Consider the following 27,133-nt stretch of genomic DNA (forward strand, 5'->3'; position numbering starts at 1 on the left):
TTCACATTTTGGTCAGACAAAACAATCCTTCCAGGCTTGAGATCCAAAGATACCCTCTGTCTCAGGCCCCAAAAAGAATATACAAAAGTGAATTGGGATGAATGGGGTATATTACATCATTAGCTGAAGCAGTAATTGGAGGATTAACTCCTGATATGTTAATAGACCAAATTTATATCTGTCTGAAAAATTTATTACTATTGTCCATTTTGTGTGTAGCCCCTTGGAGAGGCTTCGTCTGCCCTCAATGTACCTGAAGGCCCTTCGTTAAATATATTCACTTGCATCCTTTTAACTTTGTCTGGCTTCTTTTTCTAGGTAAACCTGAAATAGACATCATGTGCACATATCTACAACATCCACTTTAGCTCCCCTGAAATTAATGCAGATCTATAGCTTGCTAAAGTGTAATTAATAAAACACTAAGAGCAACTCTGTTCAGTATAATGAAAGCTACCATCAGAATGCAGGAGTGAAAAATATCAAGGAAAGGAGAGATAGAGAAAAAAATCAGGCTGGAAGAAAAAGATTATTCCTATATAAAAGATATCTTAGGCCTTGTCTGCAAAAAACTTAAGAAATAAAAAACATTAGTAAAGGTGTGAAGCTAAAATTGATTTGCTAAATCTCACAAACCTTGTGTAGACACATTTGTTCAGAGTTGAAGTAGCTAAATTTGACTTAGCTTAATTCATTTATAGTATGTATTAAATTAAACAAAATTAAGGTCTTTTCTTCTAACAAGGCTGTCAACACAGGGATTTAATGCAGCTGAAGTGTGAACTTTAACATTTAATTTGGATTGACTTTCCTAAATGTCCCAATGCAGAGAGTCCTATTAGCTTTCTCCATGGCAAAAATTAAAAACAGAAAACAGGCAATGAATGCTAGCCAGATAATGGTAAAAAGTAATTAAATGAAGACAAAGAATCTTTCCAGAAGGAATTATGAGAAGCCACAGATTCTGGCCAGGAGGTGATCAAAGCCATTTACCAGCTTGTAGACAAAGAGCCAGGAACAGATGAAGAGTAATCATAAAATGGATCAAATACTGTCAGTTAAAGATTGGCATTGCATAAGATCTGGAGCAGATGAAAAGGTACAAAATTATTGTTTTTAAATGACCAGATGGAACTGGCAAAAAGGCAGAGAAAAAAAAAACCAGCTAGACCATTACATAGTCATAGATATTGATTAAGTTTTTAAAACCAGAAGATTCTCTTAGCTTTAGAAAGGAAACTACTAGCATTTAGAGATACAAAAGGGCCCGAATTGGAAGACCAATTACCCTGTAGAAGGGGAAGAAAATTTGGTTGCAAGTAATAATGATTATCAGGACTTTCACCTGTTTTTCACAGCACAATGAAAAGACACTGGGGCTCAGTATACCTGCTCAGGTAATACAGCTATAAGAGAATATACCTGTAAGGGAAATGGTGACTGATCCATATAGTGCTTGTTACCTATTTCTAACAAGCAATAGATGTTGTGATTTACAAAGATTCCAAAATAAAAGAAATTCTTAACCAACCTAATCATACAGCTCCAGCTTTGACTTCTAGAATGGTTCTCTGCACCTGCACAGAGACTCATTACAAGAGGTTACAGCTTTACCTGTTCCCTGGAGTGACCCCTCCAGGGACTGAACAGTGAAACTGCAGCTCCACTGAAGAGCTGTGCTATCATTTCATGCTGCCTCTTTTTGGAAATGGCACAGGGAAAGATGGACAAGTCAGTTGGCACACAGGGTTGCCCTTTTTATGACACTCATCTTTCATTTGTGCACTAAAGACTTCTAAAAAGACTCTTTTCCCAACCTTAGAAACCAAGCGGGACAACCGCCCTTGTCTCCAGGGTGAAATACTTTTTTGAAAAAAAAAAACAATCTGATCCCTTTTTTTCCTCACAAATTTCTGAAGCCATAACAGAGAAGTGAAGCAAGCAGAGCTAAATAAAGTAAATAAACAGGTCTCCATAAAGCACTTGCCTGCTCCTCGTTACCTTACATGCTCAGGTCCAAAGCAACAGAAAAACCAAGGCAAGCTCAGCCTTGATACTCTTTGGTAGCAGAGCACAGCAAGATACACAAAAACATCATACTTGAGTGAAATGATAGAGAAGCCCACAATGGTAAATTGAACAGTGGACCAAATCAAATATGAAAAATATTACCTTAAATGAGTTCTTAATATTTGGGTTAAAATTATCCCAGAAGAGTGCAGCACAGACAAAATATGAATAAAGCTTAATTTAGCCTCTCTGTCCAAGACAGTTTAGCCTATCTCCTCAGTTAACTGAGAGCTTGGTTTGCCATTTATAAAGCATAGGCTATATGTAAATGTATTTTCTATACCCACCCATAGATTGCCAGAAGTGCAGTATGTAGCCAGTTTATGCCAATACCTGCTCTTAGAGCCCTCATCTGTTACCTTGCTAAAATTTCACACCTCAAGGTAGGGACTAAATCTAACCATATGCGATGCAGCCTTGCCTAAATTAATTTACAGCAAAAAGACTTATTTATTTTCTGCCCTTGGTATAATCTGATTGGCTTTTGTGACAGCTGTAAAAGGAAAGCTGCTAAGAGAGACAATCACATCCGACAAAGAACATGCTAATGAAATCAGGCTTTCTAAAGGGAAGTGATTTTGACAGATTAGAAATTATAGCTTTGTATGGATACTACCCAAGTTGTCAGCCCCTCTTCCCACTGTAGCAGCAGGCTCTGTTCAATTTGAGGAACACTCTGTCTGCTCATCATGTTATATAAAATCGAACTCTTGCCATATCTGGGTGATTTCCTACAGTGAAAAACTCAGAAACAGAAGGTAAAAATTCCCCATTTGGCATCTTAATCTTCTATTAATGATGCAACCTGTACTGTACCATCTGAAAAACATGAATCAACATCGAGCCCACCCTTCCACAAATAGATCTCTCCACCCTATAATGTGGTGATCTTTCTCTTTCTAATTGCATCTTACAGATTTTTAAAAGGCACTTTAGTCCTTAAGTGTAAAATTTGCATCCAAACTACTGTACAAAGAAACACTAACAATGATTTTGAAGCAATTCCTACTAAAAAAGAGCACAGACTTCTGATCACACATCATCAGAGAAGATGGAAGTGTACACGGAACATTTTTTTTATCTCATTAGCAACCATTAGAAACCCTCAGGGGGAACATAATGACCAGTGGAAAAAGGGCAGAGCAGACTTCAGTGAACAAAACAGATGTTTAGTGCATATAGATATTATCCAACACCAGCATCAAACTAGTGAGTTTGGCCATTTAGGGCATCTCCTAGGAAACCATCAGATAACATTAAAAGATATTGACTAACATAAAAGGAGCTGCAGGGGAAACGGTGCATATTTGATAGAAATGGGATGTGCTTCTAAATGCAATATTTCTAATTTCTGCTGAGGAAAAAAAATCTTTTTCTAGGTGCATATTTTGATTTTGGTTAAAGGTCTTAAAATTTGCTGTACATTACTGTAGCTACATATTGCAGTCTTTAACTAAGCAAGGTATAAAATGCAGTGCAAAAAAAGCAAATCACAAAGTGAGAGAATATAAAAATATATCTTAAAAATGTTGTAACTTGTACAGCACAAAACATTTGTTTTTCGTTCTTGTTATTATCTCCTTTTCTTTGCCAGTTCTTTCTGGACGAAATTTTCCATGTAGTCTGAGAGCTATAAAGCTGGGAAAGGTATTGGACACTTTATTTCCTTTATGGTCCTTTGAGGAAAACTTCTTCTGCACATTACACCAAAAAAGACACTGTAATTGACCTGGACCAACTGGCAGTGTGTCCATCACACCATGTGAAGTATTCTTGCTCATAACTGCAACATTTCACCTCTGTGTTTTGTCCAGGAAGATAAGGCATTTAATTCACTGATATCTTCCTTTCCTCCATCTGATTTTGTGTCTGATCAACAATGTTTATTGCCTGGTAGTTTCTTTTTGCAGTGCTAAGGACAGCTTTTCCAATGTGATTATCATTTTGCCCTCTCTGCAGTCAGCGAGTAGAAAGGTTAGCTTGGAATTTTGCTAATGAGAACTTTGTTGATCTCTTCAAGTTGGCTGATACACCTTTTGGGCATGGCCAATCAGAGCATAAAGTGTCAGGAGATTTGCTGTCTCTCTACAGTCCTGGCAAATGTCTTCCTGCAATCTACCAGAGCATTAATTCTCTGCCAAATTCTCTATATATGGCAAGAGATAGCGGCACATACTCACCTCTACATAAATCACAAATTATCCGTGCATGCTGTGCTGTTAAGCTTGGTGGAGAGTTGGGCATAATTGAGGAACAAAAATGAAACCATTGTTGAAACAATCTACCCTCAAATCTATAAACCATATGGCTTCCCCAGTGTTCCTTAGCACCCATAAGATATTCCTGCATACAGCCTATGTTTTCCTGTGCCCATTAGTGTGCAGAGTATCAGCACAGCACCAACACACTGCTTAGCTGTGCCTGTTTTGGGAGGTGATTGTCATATGGTTAACTCAGGGATCAGAGATTTATGAAAGGACAAAGATCTGACGTCTTCTAATTTAACCCAAGAGACTCTGTTATATAACAGACAAGCTATCAAAAAGCCTCTGTGAAATGTAAACCTTGCTGAACTTCTTTTGATGTTTGTATTTTATTTTCCAGATGGCCCACTGCCAAATAACAGCTGCATAGGCAGTTAAGATCATTTACAGAACTGCAAAGAGTTTGATTGATCGGCTCAGATGTCAGCAATTTTGTAATGTGCTTGGGTACCAAAGGAACAGAGCAGGTTGGGAAATGCAAAGGGCAAAAAATATTGTGTATTCTGATTGTGTCCTTCACACAAAATTACAAACATTTTCAACAACAAAGTAATTCACTTCGTCCAATAGACTGCCTCCAAGTTCAGGGCAATAAAAATGAAGAGCATCTTTAGCTGACAATTTAAGCTCAAATCATTTTTGACTGGCAAGGTGTGGTATCATCCAGAAGAATTGATGTTATAGCAGTAGCTTCAAATTACGGGGTTATAGTGTGTCTACTCAACATGCAGCTCTGATCAGTGGAGGTAAGGGGAGGGATAGGAAAGAAATGGATAGCAACAAACATTTTGTGTAAGCTCTGTAGTTAATTAAGGATGAGAATTTCTATACACATTTCTATTTGAGAAGAAGTCTGAATAAAAATTAAAATGGAATATTTTGACTAACACGGAACACATATTGAAATTCTCATTTCAGGCACCATTTTCCTATTCAATCCCCTGTATGATTTTTTTGAGAGGCCTGAGGAAAAATGCATCTCCCTTTCAGCAGAGGAAATTTTAAACTATGTCATTTCTAAAAATGGTGGTTTACTGAAATTACATGTTTCTGTTATGCCAACTCATTCCACTCCCTACCCAAATATAATTCAAGGCAGGTTGTTGTGTCAGCAGTTGTCAGTCTTTGTTAGCAAGTGTCAGGGCTGAGATAACCACTAATGTCCTTCTCTAGATGATGAGTTTAAAGGGCACTAAAGCAGAGACTAAAATTCAGTATTTTTAAAATGAAAAACAAAACCTCATCCTAGGTTTTCCTTGATCAGTGGAACTGTTAGCAAATTTTGTAATGGTCTTCTCACCCCAACAGAGCTAAATAATAGTCCAATAACTGTAACCTAGAAATCCATCCAATTGTAAGAATTAATTAGATATTACAATAAATCAAGCAAAAATAACTACATTGAAAAATTCCAAGTAGTTTAAACAGAAATGGTCCACTAATAATGGAATATATATCTCACACAAGTTAGAAACATGAGATTAGAAATCCCTGTATCAAGATGGATGAGTTAAAAGTTAGACCTAAGAGGTAATCAGACCATGGTTAGTCCACCCAGAAACTACCTTTTATCATTTTCAAGAGAAGGTTTGTGGACTAAAATCACTGAATATACAGCCTCTAAAATTATTGCTTCACATCACAAAACCTGGTCATAACTGATAATCTTTACTCACTGGGGGACTCATTTCAACTGGATCAGCAGGAACACCAGAATGATACATATAGAAATACATTTTGTATTATACTCTGAGAACACTGATATTTGCTTTTTCACAGTTACTATTGGAATGATTGTGTTGCTTCTCCAAGTGATGTGTCCCTTACATTGGAAAGAAGAAAAATTTCACAGTGACCATCTCAAGATTCAACATCAGTCATTTCTCTTTAACTGAGTATCTTTTAAAAAGGTATGCACAGAGTGGATTAAATAGCTCAAAGGTTACATAATAGCATAATTGCTTTTTGCTTATTTCTTCCTCTGTACATTTTAATTATGTCTTTTTTTTCTTAAAGTGCATTTCTTTTCTTTATTATTAATTTTCTTGTATGTGTGCAAGATATGGAGGTTGAAGGACTCCTCACCAGAAAGCCCTAATCAGGTTTAATAGTTTAATGCAGCACAGTAACAAGGTTGTATTAAAGCAACTGACCTTTCAAGTCAGCTGATTCCATGGAAATTAGAGCCTCCCACATGTCTCACCTGAGGAAGGCCACCTCAAAAGTAGGCATTGATTCTGGAGTGTTGGGACTCCTCTAGAGTGAATAGCAAGAAATAGGCACAATTTATCTGAGAATACTTATCTCAGGATAGGGTCAATTGCCCTCTGCGCTGCCTACATCACATCATTGACTTTTCTGGAAGCTTAGGAGAATTCACTTAGAGAAGACATCTAACTTTTAGCTGGTACAGTTAATCGAGGCAAATCCTTGCTGGATGTCAATGCACGATGCTGGATGTCTTATCTGAAATGCCACCTCCATCTTCATTGTCATAGATGGCTCTGACTGTAAAGTGCAGATCAAAAGATACAGCAGATTGAGATGAGTTTCCTTTGTAATGGGGATTTCCCTGAGAGATACTGTGATTACTCTGACTATACAAGTCGTGTTAAAGATACACTTGTGCACTATTAGCAGGAGATTTACTCAGAGTATCTTCTAAAAATACATCTATTCACTGCTCAGCATTATCTTCACTCTGTTCCAGAGCTTGGCATTTTAATTGTATTAATGTTTCTATTTTATCTGTTATATTTCTTCTCATAAACAAACTACCAGCCAAATGTTTTCTGGTTGATTGCACCAGAGCTTGACTATGTCTGGCTTTTAAGCACAGTTTCCCCCACCTCTCTGAGAACATCCTTGGTCTTCTGGGTAACACTAGCCCTGTGGCAGGCTAACTTATGCTGAGAAAAGGTCGGCTGAGCAAAGCACAAGGAAAGCAAAGCCCAGTGCTCAGCTGAGAGCTGAGAAGTTGCCAGGAGGCTGTGGAGCTCATGCAAAGAAACCCCCTGCCTTCCACGGTGCGCTGAGCTGAGATCTTGGCATTTTTAAACCTTCAGATTTCCAGACACTCTCCTCACTTTGAATAGCAAATGCGAATCAATTTAGCTGTCAGATGGAGAAAGCACTCAGTGTGTGGGACAAAGGGGGATTCAGTTTGAGACCGGGGTGGGAAGCAGCTGCCTGAGATGACTTCAGAAGACAGCTGCATCAATAATTCCAAGCTCTTTTCCCTACCATATCTCTGGGTTTCCTGAGGAAGTCATCAAGGCAACTTGGATATCAGTCGCAAGGCTGGGCCAGCATACAGGTCTACAAGGGTGTGAAAAACTGAGAGACATAACACCTGAAGAGGACAAGGGGTCTAGATGATCTTTATGGGCAAATAGTGATAGGACAAGGGGAAGCAGTTTTAAAATGAAAGAGAAGAGACTTAGGTTAGCTATTAGGGGAAAATTATTTACTGTGAGAGTGCTGAGGCACAGAACAATTTCCCCGGAGTAGTTGTGAAAGTGTTCAAGGCCAGGTTGGACTTGAGGCTTTGAGGAAGGTCATGGGGAAGACATCCTGGCCCATGGAGGGGATTAGAATTAGATCATTTTTAAGGTCCCTTCCAACTCAAAGCATTCTGTGATGCTATGGTTGTATGATCTCTCACAGAATTGCAAGATTCTGCCAAGGAAGAATCCTTTCTCTGTTCTGCAGCAGCCTGTGCTCCATTAACCAGCTCTGGCTCCAGTAAATCCACTCAGCTCCAGCAAGACTTTTGCAACAGCCAAGCCCCAGCAGTACAACAGGGATAAAGAAACTGTCAGAAAGCTATTTTGATGGCCAATACTTTATCCTCTGACACAATACATTTGTAAGTTATACAGGAATTTCACAGTGTGTAATAGTAATATGCACAAGGTAAAAACTCCAAGTCATTAGCAGTATAATTTATTAGCTGAGTTGTGCCAATGCCTATCAATCAGGCTTTAAGGTTGGTTCCAGAGAGGTTTTTGATCTTCCTCACATTGCTTTGCTTTTCTTCTTCCATGGCAGCATTAGCAGGCGACAATTACATTATATATCTACTCAGTGCTCTGGTGAGAGACCATTATGTTCACAGATCATTACTGACATCCTGACATTTGTCATCTCCTTTCATAGCAGTTAAATCTTGCTTTATCTGTAAATGTCACCACGTCATTTATTCATGAAAAGGGGTCACATTCCCAAAATAGTACACTCAGCTTTTAAAAGGGAAGTTGGTTTTATTCACTGTGGTAATCCTTGGACAAACTTCACTGCTGCTAAGTACTGACATTTTCCCCCCCCCCGATGCAGCTGTTTACATCTCCACATACAGATTTCAGGTTGTTTTTTTTCAAAGTAAAACCCTAAAAGAAAGACAAATGATCTGGATGAGAAAAATAAGTGCTTATTTTTTCAGCTTCCTACACTTAATCCACATGGAATTATTATCACTGAATTTACTGTTGTGAAGTATAATTTTAATTTGAGATCATACTGGCTGAGAACCCACGGCTGTCTATTTTTACTAAGGCTTTGGCAGGTAGTTCTCAGCTGGACTGTATTTCAACCTCACAAAAACATAGCTTAAATAATCCTCAATAATAATACTTTCTTTTTCCATCTTCAAGGCCTTGAAAGTTTAATTAATAAAAGTCTTGGCCTCTCCTGCTAGATACATGGACAGTCTTTTCTAAAAAATAGAGAAAATAAATAAAAGCTGATGCAAGGAGGATGCCTAAAGGACTCTTCCTATGATCTTGGAAGAAATTAATCAAACCCAAGTGTAAAGTCTGAATTTAGCAGGACAGAGACTTCCTTTTACACAATTTAAACACTAAGAGACATCCTTCCACAGCAGGATTTCCTTTATCACTATGATTCTCTTTTTCACCTGTTCATACATTAGGATTTTAGTAGATGCATTGAGGAGGTTGTGGTTTTTTAGCACCTATGGATTTCTCTTTGAAGTTCATGTTCAGTTTTCCTCACACCTATCAGCCAGGTAAGTCACCAGCAGCTTCATCTTACTCAGGTTATCATTGAGACACTTGCATTATTTCTGAAAAAAAAAAAAAAAAGGCTGTGGACAAATTTTAAGGCCAGATCCTAAGATAGCATGAATTAGCTTAACAGTTGGGATCCATATGTATATTTATATATGTATATACATATTTATATATGTATATATTTATAGCTTATCTAGTGATCTACCATCTTGATGCTTCCTATAGTGATAAAAACATAGCAGCTCACTTCTCTAGAGTAATTTCCAAACCATTTCACAAGCCCTAAGAAGTATATGCAGCAATTACTTTTCACACCATTCACAGCAGCTGCTTTATGAGCTCAGCAACGCTCCACAATAGCTGAAGGTAGAAAATAATAAAAAGTGAGACCTGAGTTTACCAGGGGGCTAAACGGGCTGCAGCTTCTCCATTAATGTTGCCCCCTGAAGCATATAATCAACAGCTGGATCCATTTCTAAAACTGTCACATACCTTTGAAAATAAAGAGAATAATTTAAGTAAACTGAACAGAATCATAGAAACACAGAGTAATTCAGGTTGGAAGGGACCTCTGGAGGTCATCTTTGCTGAAGCCAAAGCCACATCAGATCTGTTTGCAGGGCTTTGTCCAGCTGAGTTTTGAATATGTCTATAAAGTATCAACAATCTCTTTTCCAGGCTTTGACAGCTCCCATGGTGAAAAAACCAAAACCAAAACCAAAACCAAACTAAAACCAAAACAAAAACAAAAAAAAAAAACAAAACCAAACTAAAAACCAAACCAAATAAACACAAAAGCAAAACAAAATATTTTTAAAACCCAGAACCCCCAAAAAACATTCCTCATATCTAATCTGAATGTCTTGTGTTCCAGGTTTTGGACTTTGCCTTATCACCATGCATCTCTGAAGGTGCTCCAAAGCCTTCTCCTCTGAACACACACACGTCCCTTAAATACTCTTCGTGCATCCTGACTAACAAAACCCTACACTGGATTTGCTCCAGTTTTCCTTCTTATTCTTTCCCTGAGATGCTCCAAGAGCATGTGTGTGGATGGTCTGTTCACTGCCATCTCACAGACGTCAAATCCAGGAGGAGAATTGTTTCTTTCACTGCACGACATCACTGCTGAGGTGAAGCCCTTGTTCTCCAAGTGCCATCGGCAAAACTGCTACACACTTCCTCCAGCAAGTTGCTCAGTTACCATAGTTTCTACTTCGAGTTTTCAACGCTTCTTTTCCTGCCAAGTTTTCTGCCACTTTCCTCCCCTCCCCCAGCATGTCTTTACAACTTCCAGTTATGTGATTTTTGAGACCAGCTGGAACATAAATGCTCAGAGCTGAAGAACAAATAAAATGGTTGCTTTCAAAAAGTTAACAGACTAAATTCTCCTCTGCGTCAGTTATCTGTTGAAGTCAGGGTCATTGCCTCCATTTAAACCAGCTGAGAATTTCAAGTATTTGACCACAGCTTCTGAATGCACCAGGTGTGAGACTAGATTTCCCTGATAAATCATTGGCATTGCAATTTTGCTGAGTATTCAATTCAGAAATATGTTTATTTTTTAACAGTATTGACTATATTGTATTTTCCAAACAATAAAAATCTCTATTTACTAAAGAGATTTACTGACTTCTAAAATATGCCTCTATAGTTCATTTTGCCAAAAAAGCAAAGGAGGTCATGTAACAGATCTGTAATTGTAAGTATTGTATTTGAAACACTTCAGTATCAATGTAAGGGAAAAAAAAAAAAAAAACAAACCACGGTCATTGCGCAGATTTTGATAGGATTTATTACTAATAGAATCTGTCTATAAAAAATTCTGAAAATAATTTTCCGGATGTTCTAAAACACTATCTACTTAATTTTGTGCTTGGTTTCAGGAAAAACTCTCTGCTGATCATTTTTTGCAAGAAAATGGATTTATTCTAAAGAAACATGCAACTTTTTTCTTTTGATATGGAGGTTTGCATATTGTTTAAAGACTTTGTTACAGGAAAGCAAGGTAATGATAATCAAAAAGAAAGGGACTGGGGCTCTGAAAGCTTATTTTGCTGTAGCTGTATTTCGCCACGTGAAAAACATAATGGATGTAAATTTTGTTTCATAAAAGCCAAAGGGAGGTTTGTCACAGGCTTGAGTGATTTCAGGACCTGACACCATTTCTCAGGCTGATGGTATTTTGCCATATAACTTGCAGCATTGTTGGTGTAAACTGAAAGATCCTACAATTAACTTCCTTTATTCCAGTGAAAGCCCTTTTTTTCTTTTTTTCTTTTTTTCTTTTTTAATTTTTTTCACCATATTTTTGTAGCTTTCCTAAATATACTGGAAAGTTTTGCATTAAAGAAATATTTCTGTTTGAAGTATATTACTCATATCTTTTTGCACATGTCTGTGTGTGTGCACATGAATGTACAAACGTGTATACAGAATCATTATCAAACATTAAACATTACAGTGGATATTAAAAAAATTGTGTTTTCTCTACTCACCACAAAGCCTATTTTCTCCTGATAACTACAGCAAACTCTATTGACCTCTGAAGATTTGCTATTAAAACAACTGAAAAAATAACTCTCCCCCCAAGAAGAAGCTGCATTCGAATGCTGACAAGCCAAATACTATATTTTTTATTGCCAGATTAAACTAGTAAAAAATAATCACACACACACAAATAGTCCTTTTGCTTTTAAAAATGCATTTTATTTCTCTCAGAACCTTTAATCTCTTTTCTCTTAGCACTTTTAATCTCTATTTCAGAAACAGCTTTCTTTATGTACCCATGCAAATCAAGATCATTGACATCAAATATACATCTGCTTTCCTGGTGTTACTCCCTTCCAGCATGTTTATATTACTAGTTTCATGTACCCATTGATCAATTTTTTGACCAAGAACCTTTCCAGCTTATGGCCTCAAATTGTTTTTTTAAATCAAATGCTGACCAGGGATAGTGCTGCTTGTTGAGCAGCAGTGTCCATCATGTACGAAAATTGAATCACAATAAGGGACGCTGAAGCAGGGATAATCCACTTTTTTACTGACATCTGGCTTATAGCTGTGGCTCACATTTCATGTAGAGACATGGCTCACAGTGAAAGTGAGAGAATGGTAGGTGACAAATGGTGTAAAGACTACTTTCGACATTTGGGGATTGGTAGGTGCTTTTGTGCCCTGGTTCTCAAAGATGCTTCCACATGCAGTTGTCACTCTGGCTAACATTGGTTACAGACTTGAGCACCAGAAGTGACTCCACAGAAAATGAGGGTAGTGTGTCATAAGGCACAATTAATGATGGATGGTCTCCTGACACTTGGCACATATTTAACAAAGGATCTGCAGCACATTCTCAGCTTAAAGCCAGGTGCCCTGAGACAAGTAAAGAAGTGCTGGTGTCAGCTGAAACCTCCAGATACCTCTGTGGACACCAAGAAGGACAGTTAACCCCTCTGGATGTGGTTCACCACTGGGAGAGTTATCACACTCATGGATATCAGAGCCAACCCACAGGGTCTGACAGCAAGGACGCACAGAAACTGAGGCACAGGAAGTTCCACCTGAATGTGAGGAAGAACGCTTCACTGTATGTGTGACTGTGACAAGAACAGATTGTCCAGAGAGGGAGTGGAGTCTCCCTCGCTGGAGATATTTCAGAACTGTCTGGACACGGTCTTGTTCCCTGTGCTCTGGCACAACCCTGCCCGAACAGGCAGATGACCTGCAGTGTTTCCTTCCAACGTGATCTATTCTGTGGTTCTGTGAAGGTATCTCAGAGCTGGAGTTTCTGTGAGACTCAGATGAGAAGCAGAACCTGAGCACAGACTGCTACCTCTTCCTCTGCCTATTTAGCCATAAAAGGATTTGGCCATCAATTACAGCAGCTAAGGATTAGACTATCCACAGTTTGTGGGAAAGAAAGCTGATGTTCCTATGTCCCAAGAATATCCAGATATCTGGCAAGGGGTCTACCTGTAAAGGCTAAATCACGTACATTAAACCAAAAGGAAAGAAGCCAAGACTTATATCGCACAGTTGAGGATTTACAAGGCAGTAGGAGGAAAATCCTATGACCTGCCTCATCCATAGATTATCCAGTTTTCTGCAACTGTGAAAAATGAATGAATTCAGTGTACCCTTGCTGTCATGCCCTTGCATCGCTGCACAAGTTTTAGTAAAATTCAATAAAAAACAGCTAAATTCACTCAACAAACTGGGCTCTAGAGAGACCTCAGGTGTATGAATGGTTGCTTTATGAATCACTCAGGAAAGAGATCTCCTAAGCAACAAGCATAGTAAATAGGTGTTCCTGTTGTGCCTTCCCAGTGTTAGAATGGGAAGGAGTTCCCAGTGTTAGAGTGGGTGTCTGAGGGAAGGTTTTCCAAAAACATTTGCAGCAGCTGGGACAAACCTAATGACAAGCAGCTTTGGAGAGCTTTCCCTGAATTGTGGAGAATTTAGACTTCATCATTTTGCTCAAGTGACACATTTGGTTTTCAAGTGTTTTGCTGATTTCCTAACTGTACCATAGACTGAAATCATTTTGGCCCACTATTGCTGCCAGGGGGACCCACAGCAGCAGCACCGTTGGTCTACAACAGTGACATTTCTGAGGCAAAATTCGGCAATGCTTCAGAAATGGCTCCATTTTCCCCAGCAGAAATGTGCTTGAGACCAAACACAGCATTTGGTGCAACTCAAAATTTTCTTTTCTCCTCCATGCAGAACATAAGGTAGCATCAAAGGGACCCATTCCTGCTCATGGAGGGAAAAAATCCCAATCTGTGTATTAGGGAACCAGATGGAGAAAAGCCAGACTTTATTTGAGTGGAGCACCTGTGGCTCACTCTCCCAGCTGCAGAGAGGGAGCATATGCTGAGGACATTTGACCAGACATGTACAGAGTTAAAAGCTGTAGAGTATTGTATTAGAAGTTTCTGTCTCAGCACAATATGTTCAAGGAAAGAGAACATATCCCAAAATACACTGCATGTATTAAATAGAGTTATGTAGGCAAACTCACGAGATAAGATTTTTTCTACCTTTTGAGATGTGTGTTCTGTTCTTTATGCTAAATTTTGAATACAAGGAATTTGATGTTGGATGAAACATTTGAATAGTCCTAAGAATAGCAGAAAGGATTATTGGGTAATTTGCTTCTACATCTCTTTTACAACCCTATTTCTTAAACATTCTCCACCTGTGCTCTTACCACACCATGTAAAGTTGGCTGACATTTTCCACAGTGCTTTACAAATGTGGCAAAATAAGAAAGGAACAGAACAGATCTGCAATTATAACTTACTGTATTTCAAGATGCTTTAACACAGGTAACTTCATGCTATAATTTACAAAATGAATCCCTTTTCTGATCCTCTGAGGATTACTGAAAAACCAAATAAACCATCTGGCTGTTACAGATTCATTTGCTTAGCAAGTATTTTGGATGTCCTCCCATTAATATGTCATTTGAAAGAGTATTTAGTTCAGTGGGAGATGAAGCATCACCACACAGGTCATGCCTAAATCAACAGAACAGCTTGTCTCTCTCTCTCTCACATCCAATCTACATATAATTGATTTTCAGAATCCATATTCAGAGACAAAAAAACATTTCTTTGAGAGATTCAAGTGCCACATTTCACAGAACAACTTTGGGCAAGGTCCATCTTCCACTGCTAGAATATTGGTGTAAATTATATATTGCATCATTCTCAGATTATATTCTACTTAATGCAGATGGGCAAAAATTCATAAAATAAATAAAAATGATAGCTGAATTTATTAAAGTCTTCTTTCAAGCTCCTCTTTTCAAATGGCTTACACTGACTGTCACCCACACAGCACCATATTCAGTGTTAGTGAGAGGTGTTAAGCAGACTTGGTTTGCTCTTCTTCCTCAGCACATTCTTGGTTTTGGGAACAAAGAAATTCCCACATAAGTTGAACATATGAGCAGACATTTAACATTACCACTGAGGTAATTTCCATAAGAAAAAACTGCCATATGACACCAGCCTAGAACACAGTACCAGAGCTGAATCAAACAGTATCAGTGTGGAATTTGGATTCTCATTCTAAATCTTAGCACACAGATACTTCACTGGTAACAGACATCACACCACTTTGGTACAAACACCCCCAAAACTGCAAAGGATCTGAAATAGACTGAGAGAAATTTGTGGGGTTTGGATTTTCCAAGCTCACTCACAGATAATGATGCACATACATATACAGAACTTCAAAAACAGCACCATTGTGAAATATTCCCTCCTATCCATGACACTGCACCACTCTTTGTAGGAGGGGGCTCCTGGATAGTGCAAGCTGTGAGGAAGAGTCACCAGGGCACTTCTCACTCACCATTTTACTAAAACACACTTGAATCTGCTCCAACTGCTACTGATTCAGCAGAAATTCTTCATGTTCTTCCAGCAACAAAGGGAATATGTGAAAAGTGCTTTTCATCAACATATCGAATGTTCTTGAACAGTCTTATTATTGTTGTTCAATTTGTATTCCTATAATATTAATTTCAGCATTAGAAGTACATGGATAAGTCGGTGGTAGGGAGGGTAAAACATGAAGCAGGGAGAAATGTCAGAATTCTTGAGCCATGGGAGATGAAAATCAGAGAAATGTAAACTTAGCTGCAAACTACCAAGAGAGAAACTGAAAGGGTTCATTTGAACTTACCCTGTTATCCAGCATTATGAAAAAGCAGTGACAGTCAGCACAGATTATTTTTATTCAAATTCTTGGGAGATAATTATTATTTTACCTGAATAATCCTTGAGTTATTTGAAAGCATCCCTGGCAGAAGGAAGCAAGTTTTAAGCTGTAAAATGCATTGCTATCAATGAATATATAATTTGTACTTCAAGCCCACAGACAGTAAAAATACAAGTAAAACTCCAGAAACATACACACAAAAAATTTAGTTTGTGGCAAATAATGAATTGCCAAGTCAAAGCCTATAGAAAATATTAAGGATATACTATTTCTATAAATGATGTTCAAGAGGGAAGAGGAAATGGGAGAAAAAGGAATGGCTGTGAAATGGAAGATGGGTCTTTTCATAGGTACTGTTAATAGAACAGCAAGAGGGACACTGAAATATATTGCTTACTTTAATATCCATTCCTCTTGTCCTTTCTTCCTTTATTCTTCTAGACACATTCATCAATGAGAAACAGGTTCACGTAACAATCATTTACCTATCCACCAACCTAAACACTTTAAATAAAAATAAAATGATATTTTGGGACAGGATAAAGTAATTGTACTCAAGCTTTAATGCATCTTCTGAATAGCATTAAGTTGAGGGGAAAAAATATAGAAGATCCATTTACAAAGTTCTCTTTCCCTTCAAAAGCACAGAGCTGTGAAGCACTGGCTAAAACATATATCTTGAGGAAACAGTTCTCGAGGGACCATTTCTAAATACATTTAATCTTGGAGGCTAAAGCTACCATCTCACTGTTTCCTGGTAATATACATTTAAGAACCTGGTAGATCCCAGGCTCACAGCCCCTCCCATGTGGAATGATTGTCAAGTGGGCAGTGGGTGAAAGGATACTGGATTTCACCACGGGGCATTTAGAGAGGGTGACTCACAGTGAGGAAATATATTGTGTCCTCTGGGCTAGAGCTGAGTCCTGGGTTAATTGTTCTGGACAGGAGCTGAACATCTGACAAATCCAGGAATTTTCCAGCCTGCTCAGTTCTCTAATCCCATTTCTAAATCAAGTATTTTTTTTTTCTTTTTTTAATAGAAGCTAAAGACTGAAAACAGTGAGACTCTGTTACAAAAGTAAAACTCCATAACTGATATTCACAGGATATAAAAATCACAGGATTGACTTAAAATGTATTTGAATCTCTCCCTTGTTCTCTCTGTCTCTCTCTCTTTCCATTTCACATCACCCTCCCAAATACATGCAAACAATGTAGTTCTGTAGCCCTGAGGGTTTGCTTTCCTCAAAATTTTGTTCACTAAATTATTTCCCTTTATTTCCTTTAGAAAATAAACATCAGACTGACTATTTCTAGCACCTTTATATTAAAATAGTTCGATATTTTTCATAATCATAAAGACTAAGAGTTGGCAACTTCACAGGGAAGGAACCTTAAAACTACATATTGTTTTTCTCTCTTTTCAGAATATTGATGCATTTCCCTCTGCCTGACTCCAGTCCCTTTTAGGCTGCTCAGAAGTCTCTCTAAGCTGCTGGCTGACCCAGCTGTGTCAGGAGCACATGCTGTACTGCACACTTTGTTGTTTCTTTCTTTTCCCTGCATCAAGGAAATAGTTGTTCTTCTTTGATCCTTCTTTCAGCTGCATGACTTTTAGTTCCATCTGTCCTGTCTGCCATTTATGAAATAACATTTTTTCCCCAGTTCCTGCCAAATAACCTGATTTTGATATTTCCCTCTTTATGCTGAATTCCCAGACATACATCTTTCATAACTGCAGGGTGTGTTTGGTTCTCTGGGTTGTAATTGAAGGCCTGGCTTGAGACCGAAGGGCAAAAACTTCTGTTGTTGAGGGCAATTTATCTGCGTGAGTCCCATTAATGTGAATGGAAGGTAGGTGGCTAAATCCCAACACAGCTCACAAAAAATATATAACTGGCTCTCTATTCCTCAAAAATAATACACTAGATGTATTATTAATTGTATAGTGCAATTTACAGGGGCTGAAATACAGGATTGTTTAATTTTGGAGGTTGCTTTATGTAGATTTAAAATGAAGAGGACATTTGCTGAAGATTGAATAAAAAAAATAAAATAAACAGCAATACATCAAAAATATTAATGTATCTAGACAGTTTTAAAATTCTTTTATACTTAGAAGGAAAAAGTTCAATATTTGTACTGTTCAGGCTATTTGTCTGAATATTGACAAATTCTTGCTATGTGTGGAAATGGAATGCTGAAGATTGCCAAGGACAAAAACATCTAAGAACTCCTCTTTTTTTAATTTAAAGAGGTAAATGAGAATATTCTTCAGAGAATAAAAGCTAGGCCTTGCACTTTTCAGGTAGTCATTTCTTTATTGTCATTAATTATTGACTCGTTTATTTGCCATTTACACATTGCCCTTTCCTTCTTGTCTTTATTTGTATCTCTTTATTTTATGTCCTCAATTTTTCATTAACTTGCATCAATCTTTTCTATTTTGCATTCGAAGAATCACATCCCTATTCTAGGTCATTAATCTGTATCATCATTTCTTAATCCAATTGCTACATGAAGACACAATACCAGGAGTGTAGTGAAAACCAGGGGATCAACAGGTTGTAAAAGGATATTTAAGTCCCACTATGTGGCACAATAAGGCCAAAACTACTTAAATTGGAAAGCAAAAGACACAGAAGAGAACAGAATTAATAAGTAATTCATGAGTACTATTATATACCCTGAGGTTGTTTCACTATATAAGTGGCATGCTTTCAAGTGCCATGAATAACTACGGAAGGTATCTCTGTATATCCAAATATTTAATAATTGCCTCCTATTAAATAATGATAAGGAATATGCTACATGGTCTTTGTAGCTGGCTGGAACAAATAGATTTTGCCATTCTTGCATGGCATATGGCTCCTGATGATTGTACTACCACCTGAACTCTTCACAACATATTTTCTCTTTTAATTTTTTAGTGATGCTAAGCAAAACCACTGAGTTACTCATCACAAGTGATGACCAAGGTTCCATCTGCAATGCAAATATATGGGAATAACTATGGAAAAAAGAGCTTTTTCACAGCTTCATGAGCAAGTTAAGAAGCAACTGAACAACTGGAGACACACACAAACAGAAGGCATGGGCAGCAGCCAGGACAGCATCTCCAGGCACTCCATATGTGGACTTTCTGTTGCCTACAGCAAATAAACTTTTGAAGCCAGCAGTGGTAGGAAAGCTGACAGAATGAATTAAAAAGTGGCAGCAGGGAGCCAAATACTGCAGTAACAGAGGTAACAGGGAACTCCCTGAACTCTGGGCAGGACAGGCAGTGAGAGAGTTGCCAGTGACAGAGAAAAGCAGTCGAGGACAGGATGGGTACACAAAAGGTACCTTCAGGGTCAGGAAAGGTAAAAGTAGTGGAGAACTGTAATTACTACAACTGCAGTTCCCAGGAGGCTGTGGAGGAGCAATTTCCCTTGAAAGATGACAGAAATACAAATTCTTGCATGGAAGTAGGTGTAGAACAGCGGGCAGCCATGAACATGTGGGGATGATTTCCTGGAAACATTCAGGAGCTGTCAAAGAAACTGCCAAATTTCTCTTTTCAGAACAGAAATCTCCAGAGAGTGAATGACAAGAGGACATGCTCCAATTGGACAAAATGCAAATGAGCTGAATTTGCCTAGAAATTCTGAAACACCATGTTTAGGTACAGTAAAGAAAAATGAATATTCAGAGTATGCTCCAGATTTGTATTAGAAACTGATAGAAGAGGTGCCAACACATGACAGTCACGAACCTTTATCAAAAATTCCAGAAGCATACAACCAGCAAAACACCTTGTTGTGCAGCAGAAATGGCTTCCTGCATGTAGTTTTTCTATACGTCATTTTTAACACCACTGTCTATTTTCTCATGTTTTATTATTTACCCTGTGAAGTGCAAATTTCTTTTTCTGTTCTGAAAGTCTTGTCACACATATACAGACACTATAAGATAAAGTGATAGCTTTCTACACAGTTCTATTATAAGAACCTGAACATCATCCCAAATTACCTGTCATCAGCTGTTCAAGTCTTCTTTCCATTACTGACAAAACAAATGAACAGCTGCTTGCTCCACAAACCTGTGCACTGAAAAAAAAAGACTCACTACTAAAAAAAGCTGTAAACAGCAAGCAAAAAATATATAAATGTTCTAGACATAATACCAAGTGGGTTAAGGAAGCCTGCAATCCCTGATACCTAAAGAGAAGAGTCTCCTCCAAGATGTTATTTTATAAAATTTTCTTATTTGTAAAAGGAGTACAGCAGCAGCTGCTGTATGTTGAAAACAATTTAATTCTTTGTGGATATAAACCTATGACATTTTTTTTTCTGAGTACTCAAAAAAAGGTAAGAATACACAGGTATCATGAAAATCATTTAGTCACTAAATACCAGGACATGAGTTTCTATTTATTTAGAACTGCTTAAAAATTTTACAAAGTTCATTAAAATTTGAAAAAATGTCATTGTATTATTTAGCTTTTTTTTCATGCATAATGTTGTGAAGGAAAAGGGTAATATGTTTTCCACTTTATTTTCAAGCAAAGATTGGTTTTATTAAGAAAGTTAAGGCTAAAAAGAGAGATAAAGAAAGTAGCAGGTAAATAAAAAATATATAAAATTAAATATTTTTTTTTCCAAAACCTCAAAGAAATTAAATTGAAAATAAATAAAACCCAACATTTTAGAGGCAAAACCAAATTTCAAACAAATGGATGTCTGTGGCAATGAAAATTCTGTGTAATTATTTTTCATTTTCCCTCTTTATCATTTTCCCCATTTTTCACCTTCCTTTTGCCTTAGTTAATAATTTCTCCCAGGCCTCTTTGGAACTTGAAGCAACACTGATAAATACACAGAGCTACTTTGCTACCCTACAAAAACAGGTTTTGAAATTCATACATTTCAACCAGAATGAATAATTGAAAGTATTCAGCCTGTTGCTTGGTGCATCCCAGGCCACAGAATCTCACCAGGAGTTTAACCAGGCTCATCTCTTTGCTTTGCATGGTCGCACATTGTTGAGATATGCACTCAAGGCATTGAGTGCATATCTAAGCAATGTGCATATCTAAGCAAAAGCCTCTATATCCCAAGATAAGCTTTTCTAGCCACTAACTGTGATAGTCACACATTTTCCGCCATAGAGCTTCCTCCACTGTAAATAATGAGCACGCTAATTTCTACATCTACACTTGCTTTGTGCTAGTTTAATCTTGCAACTGTTGGATTTTGTGCTGTGGGGTTTTTGTTGTTTATTTTGATTGTTTGTTTGTTTATTTGTTTCAGGGGGGAGGCAGTTGTTGTTGGGTTGTGGGGGTTTTTTGGAAGATAAAAGAGACTTCTATGATCAAATACTTCTTCAGATGTAATCATAGGTAGCCACCTCTTGACCTTTCTGGACAAACAAAATTGATTGCACTTCTTTAGTTTCACACTACAAAGTACCTTTTCCAAACCCTGAAATGCTTCAATAAATCTTCCCCAAACTCCTTCCAGGTTGTCAATATCCTTTTTGCTCTGCTTTGAGATGCTGCCATGTGATTCCAGTTTCACTCTCTTTCCCCATGGCTGACAGAGGGAGATGACACCCCACGTTCTACAGCAACATTTCACCTCACACTACAAAGGGCATTTCACCTGGGTCTGCTGAAGCACATGGCAAGGAGAGTATTTCCTCTGCTGACTTTAAAAGGAATCTAGTTTCAACCCAGGAATCTTAATTCTTGGATAGCTTTAGCGAGGCAGATGAATCCCACTCAGTGGTCACCACTTCTCAACTCAGTGGTCACCACTTGTCCCCACTTCTTGGGGACAATCCAGCTGTCTAGGCTCCAGAGCTCTGTGTGATTTCAGATACCTCAGGCATCACACCTGGCTGCACCCATGGATGCCTTGTCACATCTGCCAGCTGCACGCAATGCCTCTGAAAATATAAAACATCTAGGTATGTTTCATCAGGATAATTGCTTCATGAAAATGTTGTACAGACTCATCAAGACACTGGATCATTACAAATAAAAATATTTTCCATAACATTGCATTGACTGGCAGTTGTAATTTTAATCTTAGTTCAATTAATCCAAGAAATTTTTCCTACATAAGGTTTGGGCTAATTAGCAAATTGTTTTCAAGGCCATTTAAGCCACTATTCCTTAATGCTTGCCATGGCTATTTTTTCAAGTTTATGGAAGTTCCTCAGGATACAGAGATTTTCAAAAAATTAATTTAGGCAGTTCCACAAACAATGAATTCTCTAGTTCTGGTGATTTAAAAATATTTAATGCTTCTGTTTAACACTCTTTGTCAGAAGTGAGAGAAAATAAAATCTTTCATTCTTCTTTTAGAAAATGGATGTGTTTACTTAATTCTGCATTTTCTTTACCAGTCTTAACAATTTCACCATCCATAGTTTTACAAAACTGCAGGCATTTTGTTCCTGTTTAAAGAACTTCTTGTTATCTTTGCCCTACTACCCATAGATTTTCAACTGACTGCTTTAGTTTTCTTTATCAGTTCTCTCCATTATCTAATACTGAATTTATTCATTGCTATCAGGCTCCATACTTTTCCCATTATTTTTTCATTGTGGACTTCACCTCCCTCTAAGCTGGATTGGTTTTTAACTGAAGAAAATACTTTTTGTCAGTGCAAAACTCCATTTCTTCAGGTATCTAACACAATTTCCTCACCTATCAGCCTTATTTTTTCTGTGCAATCTTGGTGCTGGTAGTTTTCTTTTTGGTGTGTCCACTTTATAATTAAGGAATAATTAATCTGGAACTGAGGTGTGTCAATTAATTTGCTCTGTTCTAAACAGCCCATGAATATTGCAATAATCCACAAATTGTCAAATTTTGGATTTTTTTTTTATTCTAAATTTTCTAATTACAAGTTTAATACTAACTTGACATGAAAAGCTTTTGGCTTTGGGGGAATTTTAAAGGTATTGTAACAAGGTATAGAAAGGATATTTTGAGATTCTTCAGTGATGAATGGGATCCATCTTACATGTCTCTTTCACATGACACCTATTTCTGGCACTCTAGTGCTGTTTATCATTCCCTGTCAGTTCCAAAACAGCCAAACAACTTCTCCTGGCTGCCAAACATACAGATGACCAAAGTGGCATGAGAAGAATCCATCTTGTGTTGAAATGTCTCTAAATTACCTCCTTTTCAAAGATTCCCAATTACTTTCTCATCAATTTCTTCACTAGACATCAGGACACAGTCACAGGGAATGGATTGGTGATCAGATGGACTCTGGACCAGTCAGTGAACCAATACAGAACACAGCATGGTTGGTCATGATCATAAACTTAGACATGTAAAGGATTGGTAGACAACTCAAATAAGGTGTCTGAAAGATTCAGAATTAGAATCTGAACCTCTCAAAATTCCAGATTACACAAATTCTGAGGAATTATTAAATTAGGGATCGATTTTAAAAACAGTGAAAATGGACCTATGGGAACATCTGTTGTTACAGCCTGTGCCACAGAATCTCATATAGAAATGAAGGAGGAGATTTTCATTTATTAAAAGCAGAAGCTATGAGAACAAAGCCCTAAACCCAGCTGAAATCAAACATGCAAACACATTTACATTGCATCACACAGCTGCTACCACATCACTGAATCACTGTCTCAAAAGGATAACAATGATGACAAAATCATAGGGGTAAAAAATCACATTACTGTGTTTCAAACTTCATCAGATATTAATGCTTCACATTTACCTAAATTTACTCTATCTCAGTCAACAACTATATAATTCTACAAAATCTACAAAGAGGTATTTGAGGAGTCATCAAATGGGCACTCCTCAGTGAGGAAGAGTGAAAATTTATATACAAATAATATTTTCTTGTTCACATTTTGAAAATTCAAACAAATTCTTTGATTTGATACTCCTGGACAAAATACTGTAGTATAGTTAGAAAAGGCTAAGGCAAAGATAATCAAGTTCATGTTTTTTGTTTTTAGTCTCAAATTTTGAGCAAGCCTCAGTTTAGGCTATAGCCTTACCCTCAAAACAACTACATTGCAACTTACTGTTGTGTTAAAACAGTGGTAGTGCTGATCAAGATGATCTCTTAAGTACATCATATAGAACAGCGAGGAAAACTTTATAGTATATAAAGAGCATATGAAAAAAAGAGCATATATCCAAAGCTCATCAACAAAAGATTCCTATTTTTGTTTTCAATTTTCCTTAACGCACTTAAAAAAAATTAGAAGTGTATTTATCATGTTATTTAATGGTGTTAGTTACCAAGACAAAATTGCTATTTCTTCTTACTATGAAATTTAGAAGTAAGTTAATGTATAATAAATTAGAAATATTTTTCTTCTTTTTTTTTTTTTTTTTTTTTTTTTTTGGATTATATGTATTTCTGGTTTTGGTGGCAGTATGAGCAGCCTCCTCGTGGATCACAGCCTCACTGTGCTAACGAAATGGCAGAACAGAAGAGTTTCCAGTTATTAAAAAGATCTCATCATCACTGCCCTTTGGGCTAGAAAGTAAAGGGACTACAGAAAAGGTAATGAAGCCTTGGAAACAAAACCTACTGAAAGTATGGCCATAAATGCCACAGGGCAGGGATCTTTTAAAAACAGTGTCACAATTGGACACAGTGAACCCTTTAGTTGACTTGGTTTGAAAATGTGGTCCCTGTATCGATAATCAATATGTTCCATTGTGACCAAGAAGACATAAATGAATGCTTTCAGTTTGGATTGGATTAAAGGAAGCTGCGGGAGTGAGTGGGCTGTGTGGCAAATGCTGCTTCTTTTCTAATTGAGCCACTTGCTTTTGAAAGAGTCAAAGATGTCCCTAGTGGACATAACATGGGGTGTGCTAGAAGGATAAGGTTAAAAGAAAGGAGGCTAGAGGAGTTCAAGGCACTGTTTATTACTTTGAACATTTCTGAATAAAGGGAGGGTTAGCTTTTCAGTCAGGAGAATGCAGCAGTCTCACTCCTGACTGTACTGATTTGTAAGAGTGTCTGTCCCCTTAATCTTATTCTTTTTTTCTTTAATCTGTGTGTTTTATAAACCTTATCTTTTCTCTGACCCTACCTTTTGAGTTAATCCCTAGTGTCCTATGCTTGTATGCCTGTCTAGGTCTATTCAGCTTTAAAAAGGCATTCAGCATTCCCTGTAGCACCACAGGGATCAGGAATGAGCAGCGTCCATACCCTTGTCTCTTCAAAAACCCCGTCTTCTATGCCCACAGCCAAAAGGGTCATCACTGACACATGTTTAGTCTTTTGTGTTTCCTAAAAATTGAGATGAGGAATGGAGACACACAAAGAGATGAACGAGAAGAAAGAGAGAAAGGACAAAAAGGGAAAGGGAAAGGGAAAGGGAAAGGGAAAGGGAAAGGGAAAGGGAAAGGGAAAGGGAAAGGGAAAGGGAAAGGGAAAGGGAAAGGGAAAGGGAAAGGGAAAGGGAAAGGGAAAGGGAAAGGGAAAGGGAAAGGGAAAGGGGGAGAGGGAAAGGGAAAGAGAGAAAGGGAAAAAGGGTAAGGGAAAGGGGAAAGGGAGAAAAGGATGAAGGAGGGAAAAGGAAGGAAGCAGGGAAGCAAGGAAGGAATGGGAAAATAAAATTTCTCACAATTTAAATGAGAAATTCAATTCAAACATAAGAACAAGTTAACAGCAATACTGAAAAAAGTGGATACAAGCAAACACTGGATGTTAAGGCTTCCTGGGCACAGGATATGAGAAGTAGTGCTTATATTTTTTCAGGCATTGGCTAAATAACCAAGATGTATACCTAGATTTTCATTTTGAAAATAAATGTGGGAAATAGGCAAAAGTTACATGAAATGTCACAATGATCTGAGAGACGACTGACAGATGAGATAAACAATATTTGTGCAAACCAGAATCACTTTTATTTCAAGACTGGAACTATGCTATGATTTTGTCCAGTAAATATGATAATAGACTAGGCAAATCTTGCTACTAAAGTGCAGTTCTTTCATAAATAAATAAATAAGGGTAAGTTTCCTCCATTCTTAAGTCCTTTTCTTAAGTTTTAAAAATAGATACTTTGCAGTTCAAAATAGCAGAGTGGATCCTCAGGGTTACAAAGTCTTTAATTTTCTTCAGGGCTATAGTCTTCTCAAGAAGTTCTTTCAAAGACTGAAACAGGCTTCATTATTTCCCTAAAAATGCAATTATTAAATGACAAGATGCTTCTAAGCATAGCCACTTTTTTCTATATTAGAATCACAAGGAAGCCCAGAGGTTTGGACTCCAGGCCTATAATACACAGTTGTAAAATTGTTTTTTTCTGCTTTTATGTGAAAGCCTATGTCATGTCTTTGATACCACAATCAAAGGCTGACAGCAAAATATGGAAAACAAGAATCAGAAACATGAATTTATTAGGAAAAAATAATTTTGTTTAGCTGAGTGCAACCTAATTCATACCATAAGGGTTAATTTTTTGTTGTATTTTATTTTCTCCCTAATTTACTGTCTTGTCCTGATCTACTTTTCCCTTATCTTTCCTGTCTTGAAGACATTCTGGATAACAAGTACACAAGTGCAAATCATCAGATTGAATACCACATAAAAACATTGTTTTCCACAATCTTTTGAACATTTTAACTTTATTTTCTTTTGGAGGAGAAAAAAAAAAAAAAGAGAGAATTCCTTCCCTGGTTCTGTTCCAAAAATCTGGAGAACATACATATTAGTGGCAAAGAGCATAACCTTTCCTTATACTTTGTGAATTGGACTACTGAGCCAAAATGGCCACAGAGGTTCACCAGTTTTCAGTAATTGTGAAGGCAAAGGGGGCATTTGTAAATATGCTGGCAGAAAATAACCTTTCCACAAAGACACCCATCAGTGAAATAGAGCACAGATCCAGAACATGTCAAGGAGATGAGCTGTGGAGCAAATAATGCCATCTGTACTGCTCGTGATGTTCTTGGACCAAAGTATCAGAAAGTTGTAAATTAATGCCATGTTTATGTTCCCAGAATACAGCCATGATTGATAATAAGCTACT

The sequence above is a fragment of the Lonchura striata genome, chromosome 3, assembly GCF_050655825.1.
Source record: "Lonchura striata isolate lonStrDom1 chromosome 3, ASM5065582v1, whole genome shotgun sequence".
NCBI lineage: Eukaryota > Metazoa > Chordata > Aves > Passeriformes > Estrildidae > Lonchura > Lonchura striata.